The 7825-nt window shown below is 39.2% G+C and overlaps 1 protein-coding gene across 1 annotated transcript in view; it reads right to left on the bottom strand.

Annotated features, from left to right (window-relative positions):
- cfhl3 (complement factor H like 3) overlaps nucleotides 1–7825 on the bottom strand; it is a gene marked incomplete in the record, with an annotated part of 17876 nt that overhangs the window by 7538 nt on the left and 2513 nt on the right.

Below are 7825 nucleotides of genomic sequence, written 5' to 3'. Positions count from 1 at the left end.
TCTATCTATCTATCTATCTATCTATCTATCTATCTATCTATCTATCTATCTATCTATCTATCTATCTATCTATCTATCTATCTATCTATCTATCTATCTATCTATCTATCTATCTATCTATCTATCTATCTATCTATCTATCTATCTATCTATCTATCTATCTATCTATCTATCTATCTATCTATCTATCTATCTATCTATCTATCTATCTATCTATCTATCTATCTATCTATCTATCTATCTATCTATCTATCTATCTATCTATCTATCTATCTATCTATCTATCTATCTATCTATCTATCTATCTATCTATCTATCTATCTATCTATCTATCCATCTATCGGCATTATTATTTATTTAGGCATTTTTACACAAGCATTGAGAAATGGATATCGTTCGTCATCATGAATTTTTTTTTCTTCAAATTAAAAATAGTTACTCACTTTGTCATTTATTTTATAGTGTAGAAAGACAAGATTTTAATGTTTAAAATCTGTTTCACAAACTAAAGTTTTAGAGCCATTGTGTTAAGGGAAAAGAACAAAGTTAAAATCTGAAAATATAGAAAATAAGATGGCGTAATACAAATAAATCCACCACTTTTTAATGCATCTTTTAACAAACACTCATTGCATCTATAAAACATTATTTCCCACTGCATATCTGCCATGAAAATGGATATATACATTTTATTTCTCTATAAACTGTTATATTTTTGTCACAGATCCTTTAGAACGTTACGTACCTGTACTGGGAAAAGAAAAAAAAAAAAATTAATCTGGAAAAAAAAATTGGAAAAGACATTTTTGTCCAATTTTCGCACTATTTTTTAATTACACAAAACAAAAGAAGAGGCTATTTTATGCTATCTCCTTATAAAACCCCCAAACTGCTGTGGTGGGAGGATGCAACTACTCTTCATCATATATCTTTGATTGATCTGAGTGAACGGATCGTCCTGACAGATGAAATGATGTAAAAACTGACCTGTAAAGTGTTGCCTCAATACTTTTGTTAAATTTCTTGTAGAAGCTTCTGTCATGTGATGGCAATGAAGCAACATGCAACATCATCTGATAGTTTGTGTTGTCATGTGGGTTTCAGTGCCTCTGTTAACATCTACAAATATCGAGTGGTCAGTCCATCACATTTCTGCCAGCAGGCATAAAAAAACACAGAGGGCTGAAACAAATCTGTATGCAGGAGTGTCATTTGCAGGGACATGCACTAACACACAAGAAAAGTGTGTTGTAAGGTGAGAAATAGAAAACAAACATAAAAAGATTGTTGGTTTCATCCCTCCTCTTCACTCTGAACGTATACAATCCTTTCTGTTCCTTGAGCTCGATGCCTCAGCTTCTGATCCGGTCTTCTCAGAGCGTCTCTCTTGGACAGGTCATCGGATAAAAGTTCTGGACCAGGCTCCTCCACTGGGAGGAAACCAGGACCTCAAAGACAGTTTTGGAAAGAAAACTTAAAACCCTGGGCCCCTGGAGAGAAGAGACAGACTTTTTATCTGAGGTTCATCAAGCCGTGAAGGGTTATATGCACAGCCAGACCTTGGAGAATTAGTATTAAAGCTGAAGCAGTAAAAGAGTGAGTGAAAAGAGGAGGGAGGGTGACTGATGGGAGGAAGAGGGAGTGCCGGGTCAGTAATGGAGGGTTGTGTCTCCGAGGAGCAGAATAAGGGGGATTAGTTTTAGATTAGATGAGCCTCATTGTCATGAAGCCAGAAATGTCTTTGTGTGTTTAATCAGCTTCGCTTCGTCTTCCTCCAAACAGAAAGGAGGAGCCAAAGAGAATTGCCCTGATAACATTTAATTCTGTTCCAAGGCTCCAAATACTTTGGGGGGTATTTAATTTTCATTAGAAGCTTCTGATGTTGATCACCAAATCCAATATGTTATTGGAGCCTCGCAGGGACACGATTGCTCATCATGTCACCTCGAAAACATAAAGATTAATGACGAAAAAACTTTATAGACAAACACCAATTAACAAATAAAAACGTTTATTTTTTATGGCAACATCCAAAACTTGAACAGTCACCGAGTCATTCATGTTGCAGCATTTAAAACTCTGCCATGGCTGTATTTTCCCCACATCTCCTCGATTTTTGTGGTGGAGAAATATATTTTAGACTCCGTTTTTTACATCTTTGACAAAGTGTCTGCAAATCTGCATCTCAGAAACTTCATCTTGAAATAGGATAGACAACTTTTGCACTTAGAAAGTTGTCTGGTAGCTGATGGAGCCTGATCAGATGCATAAGAGACAGAAAAAAAACAAAACACTTCCTGAACTGAATTTGGGCCAATTATATCATCTTTCCAGAAGGAAAACAGAAACATGTATTGTGCTTAAAGGAACCAGCCAGAAAAAAATAAAAAGCCTTACAGATGCACAGATGTGAACATCAAATTGCATCAATATCAAAAGAAGAAGAGTGGAGGCCACCAAGTCCTGCGGGGATTCAAAGAGACTGTTTTAGTCGCAAACAGAAAACAAACATTTTCCTTGCAAGTGAAGCGGTGCACTGAGAGCCCAAAATAGACAACTCCCATTTCCGTTCAACCCCCAACCCCACACACACACATGCACACTCTCACACACAGATTTAATGTTTAGTCAAAATTACTTGGTTGAAAATATTTCAATTATCAATTAAAATGTGACTGAAGAGTAAGTCATCTTTCTTAGTTACAAATCACATCTCTCCAGTTTTAGCGTCTCTCCACTGGCTCCCTCTCAACTTCAGAATATAAATCAAATTTTTACTTCTAACCTACAAAGCTCTCAACAACCTACAGTAGTTCAATCTTATATGACAGATCTTATTGTTCCATATTTTCCTAACAGAGCACTTCACTCTCAGACTGCAGGTTTACTTGTGGCTCCTAGAGACCCCAAAAGCAGAATGGGAGGCAGAGCTTCCAGTTATCAGGATCCTCTCGTAGAACCAACTTCCAGTTTCTATCCATGAGGCTGACACATCGTCCAGTTTTAAGATTAGGCTCACGTCTTTGATAAATCCTATAGTTATTTTATTTTTTGTTGTCTGAGCTATCCCTTAGAAGAGCTGTCACTTCTAACCTGGGCCCGAAGCCCGGCCCAGGCCGACCCAAATTTGGGCCAGGCCTGGCCATAATAATGTGCTGGATGGATGGGTTGGGTCAGGCTTTTGATTGCGTCAGCGGATCAGCCGCGATCCAATTATATGGCAACATGGCTTGCCATTTATTCACCAGCTGCATGCAGCCATTTGACCGGGGGCTGACTGGCCTTGAAAGAGGTGAAATAAAGTTCAATTAAGCTTTAAATGGGACTACTAGTACTGGCAGGATGCGATTCATCGCCCAAATGGACGTTCAGCTGCTGCACTCAGTGGACGCGCGCGGCCGATGACCCAACCAGGTGAGATCCCAAAGCAGACATGTCAGAGCAGGGTCTGTGTCTGAATAATGCAGAATGCAGGCACAGGCAGTGATTTAATGTGCTTTGACGGCCATGAAAGGACAAACACCCGTCAGCTCTGATCTTCTGACCCTTTTATTCAGCTTTTTTTTTCAGGTTCGAACCTGTAGTTACTGTTAATTCGTCTGGTCAGGTGGGGTTCAGAAATGATGGCTATGGGCTGGGGCCGGGTCGGATTGGAATTTTTGGGCCCGAATGCAACTCTATCCCTTAGTTATGCTGCTATACAGGCTTAGACTACTGGAGGAGAAATTAGCGTAATTTTCTCAAATGAATAGTTACAAATTAGTACAAACGAATAGTTTGTATTTGTAATTATTCTTATTTTAACGTGTGTTTTTTAAAAAAATCTTTCCTTCTAAAGATCTGCTCACCTGCTCGCCTCCTTTCTGGACCTGCTATTCTGTTTCTGTTCCTCCTTTTCAGTCAACCTTTATTTATACAGGCTAGCTTCGATGAGCCACAGGAACTCATTTGCAAGAGGGACCAGTTCCAGACAGAACATATAAAGTACACAACAAAACAGTAAACAATGATTACAATAAACTGCAGTTAAAATAAGAGTAGTGTACCAAACAATAAATCAGGGTGCTGTAAAACTGGGTGAAATACTAAAATCAAGAACATATTTGCTTTGATTTTTCTATTTACATTATCAAGTGTTTGAAACCTTTTAAAGAAATCAACGTGGACAACTTCAGATCCTGTTGCAAGGTGATCCAGATTTCAGGAGCTGAATAGGAAAAGGCCTTTTTGCCAAGTTCGGTTCTTCTCAAACCCAGCCAGTCGAAGCAGATGGCGGCTCGTCCTGAGCCTGGTTCTGCTGGAGGTTTCTTCCTGTTAGGAGTGAGTTTTTCCTTTCCACTGTTGCCTCTGTGCTTGCTCAGGATGGGAGACTGTGCCGAAATGAAGAGTGAACGTGTCTGCTGGCTTCCTTAGATAAATATGTGAATGTTTCTGTTCAGTGCCCTGAGACGACTTCTGTTGTGACTTGACGCCAAATAAATGAACTGAATTGAAACAGTGTTCATGCCAACAACGATCTGTGTTGGAAACATGCAAACTAAACCATCTCATCACTTTGTTTTGCAACAATGCTGAAACAGCAGTCTCACCTCAGTAAAATCACTTTAATGTTCCCCGTTGTGACGGTTTCATCCACCTCCCCCAGGACATGCACACTCATGTGTTATGATTTTATAGTTAATTACATATAGTTTGTGGGTATCATAAAATATTTTAGTGGATTTAATTAAGCTTATGAAAATAAAACAGCAGTGAGCTTTCTGCAAGCAATACATGTTATTAGTTCAAACTAGAGGTTAGAGATCCATTTTTTTCTGCTGGTTTTGTAGATGTGTGCAAAAGATGACAGTTTAAATGTAATAAAATGAGGATGCATGCTCTGTGCATCAAGCTGCGTGGTATCATTCAGATGTGAAGTCAGTGGAAGACTAAAAAAGTACTCATTGAGCATGCATCAGGACATTTTTTAAATAGAGGTATTTGATTTTCGTTTAAATTTTACAGAGATGAACACAGTGGAGGTTTCTGTTAATGTGACAAACAAATTGCATCGCACTGAGAGAAGTCTCAAACAACCATGGTGTTGAACACAGCTAGTGTTTAAGCAAATTATTAAAATCAGTAATTACATAGCACAGTTTTGGTGAAACAGACACTCACTTGCTCTTAATTAAACAACTGTGCCACATGTATCTCTTAACAGAGTTAATTGATACCTGCTGCAAATGTGAACAGCAGGTGCACAATGGAGCTGTAATTGTCAGATGTTGGATCCCAAAAGTTCATGTAGAGAAAACAAAATAAATCGAGCAAAGCCTTGAATCCTTGTGTTGTGTTTCCTCTCATCCTGCCCTTCAGCTTCTGTAACCTCGACGCATCGTTCAAATTGCAGACTTTTTTTTCAGAGAGTTCAATTTCAAGGCTAAACCTTTGAAGACAGTTTGTGAAAGATGTCACAAGATATTTAGCAGGTTGGATCCTTTTGAAAGGCAGCAACACTGCGGTAACCCCCCATCCTGCAGATAAGACATCAGTAGCTCCTGTCGGCACATTCTGTGCTGACAGTGAAGGTAGATGTGTCTCGAGCGTGGACGTAAATTATTTACACACAGTAAAACATCAAAACACTTTGCTAATGAGAGAGCCCACATGTGCAGAAGGGCTGTAAAGGTCATTTTTCATGTGATTATGTTTTAACGCTCATATTCCCAGCTTCAAAAGCCCCAGCCGCTCAATCAGAAGTCCATCTGGCAGCCGTGCAGCAAATCAGCCAATCACAATTAGTGCATGAGTCGTTAGGCTCACAGAAATGTATGCGCTTCATCTTGTTACACTCTTATAGCTAATATGAAATCCTCCTTTGTGAAATGCTAACGTCAGTTGAGCTCACGACTTGGCAAGTGTTGGTTTGCCTTCTCGGGAAATTTTCATCAGACTTTAGTTCCGTCCGTCTTCCAACACCTCAGCTCCCTCCACGTGAGGCAGCAGATCTAATGGGAGCAGTACAGGCCAATGGTTAATGCATGAGAGGCAGTACTTTGGACTAATGGCTGCTGCAAAGTGCAAAATCAGGCCAGAAGAAGTGAAAGAGCAATGAGAGAGAGAGAAAAAAGTGAGGAGGAAGGGACGCAAAGTCAGTGAACAAGCAGCAGAGAGCAGGACAGGGTGAGCAGACACGATGTGGATCGCAGCGGGTCAGAAAGTTCTGGGAATGGAAGCAACTACGGCACGTTTATAATAAGAAATGAAACTATTTTAAAGTCTTATTTCATAGTAATACTATTGCTGCTAAACATGACATGACATTTGCATGTGAAGTTAATAATGATAATAAAAAAATGACATCGTTTGCTCAAGAGTGAAGTCAGTTCACGCATCAAAAGTGCCGCCATCACGAAAAACTATGTCCAACAATCTGAAACACCTTGATTAAAATATATATATTTTACATTTTAGACAATGTACAACTCGTGATTTCCATAAGAATATAAAAGGTTAATCATTGTTTATTTTATCCCTTTACTAATTAATTTTTTCCAGTAATCATAAATCGATCTTATATCAGTTAACATTCACATATAGATAGATTATTTTGTTGTATAATAAGTAGTCCCAGTAAAATACAAATACAGCCTACAGTTTTGGAGACATCAGATCAAATGAAAGTGTAAATAAATAAATGTTGTAGATCTTACTTGTGTTTTCCATTAGAGGCACCAAAGCTGTCACAGTGATCCTTCTGATCACCAGGTGTTCTGTTAACAAGCAGCTTTGCTAACTGCACCACAGACAAACAGACAACCACTTGAGTTGGACAGTGTTGAAATCAGGCAATAAACCTTCATGATCTGAAGCTGGGGTCCAACACTGAGATAGCTGAGATCCAGTGACGTGTGGGAGGTCCAATCAGAAGATTGAAGCATTTGAGGCAATAAAAAAACAAATTGTGGGCTAGTGATTATTCCTCCCTTTCTCCATTCAACTACATTGATGTGATCAATTATCTGGTGAATTGTAATTATATGTACACAATACAAACAGAAAATTCTGGTCCTTGGAGATGTGAGTGGACTTGTATTATTATTTTTTCTTCTTTCGGCTTCTCTCTTCTTCAAGGATTGCCACAGCGAAATAAGTCGCACGAAGACTTGTACATTTTTTTTTTTTTTTTACGCTGGATGTCCTTCCTGATGCAACCACAGACCACCGAGCTACCACAGCCCTCTGTGTGGAGCAGAGACCTGCCATCTGGGCCAACTGGGGGAGCAGATGGTGGGGGTTATGGGTCTTGCTCAAGGGCCCAGAGTGGGGCAAATGAGGGTGGAGGCTGGTGTGGGTGCTTCAACTGTCCCATCCAAATTTTGATGTTGTCGGTACCGAGAGTTAAACCAGCGATCTTCTGATCACAGGCCCACCTTCTATAACCTCTGCGCCACCACGCCCAAGGTGAGTGGCCTTGTCTACTGATCTTTAACGTCGAGCAGGTGAAAAAGAGACAAACATAAAGTAATAAATATATTATAACATCCATTTAATGAACATACCGTAAGCAAGGCCTGCCGTAAAATTATTTGAGTCTGTTGGTCACAAGTTGAGCATGAGCTCAAGTTACTAGTTTGTTGAATTTCTGGAAACAGCAACTTTTAAATCTTGTCAGGCAATACTCATAACAGGTTTGCTATGGCCCTTTTATTTGCCTATCAAGATGATGGCAGGATACAAAACAACAGAAGGTGATGTCATATGCAAACTACGTACAAGTCTGTAAAACAATGCAGTAGTTTTTTTTTTTACTCTGATAAGAAGATCATTGTTTTTCATTATA

Source organism: Nematolebias whitei, chromosome 3 (genome assembly GCF_014905685.2).
Source record: "Nematolebias whitei isolate Nwh7 chromosome 3, NemWhi1, whole genome shotgun sequence".
Lineage (NCBI taxonomy): Eukaryota > Metazoa > Chordata > Actinopteri > Cyprinodontiformes > Rivulidae > Nematolebias > Nematolebias whitei.
This window is presented reverse-complemented; position numbering and strand designations above follow the sequence as displayed.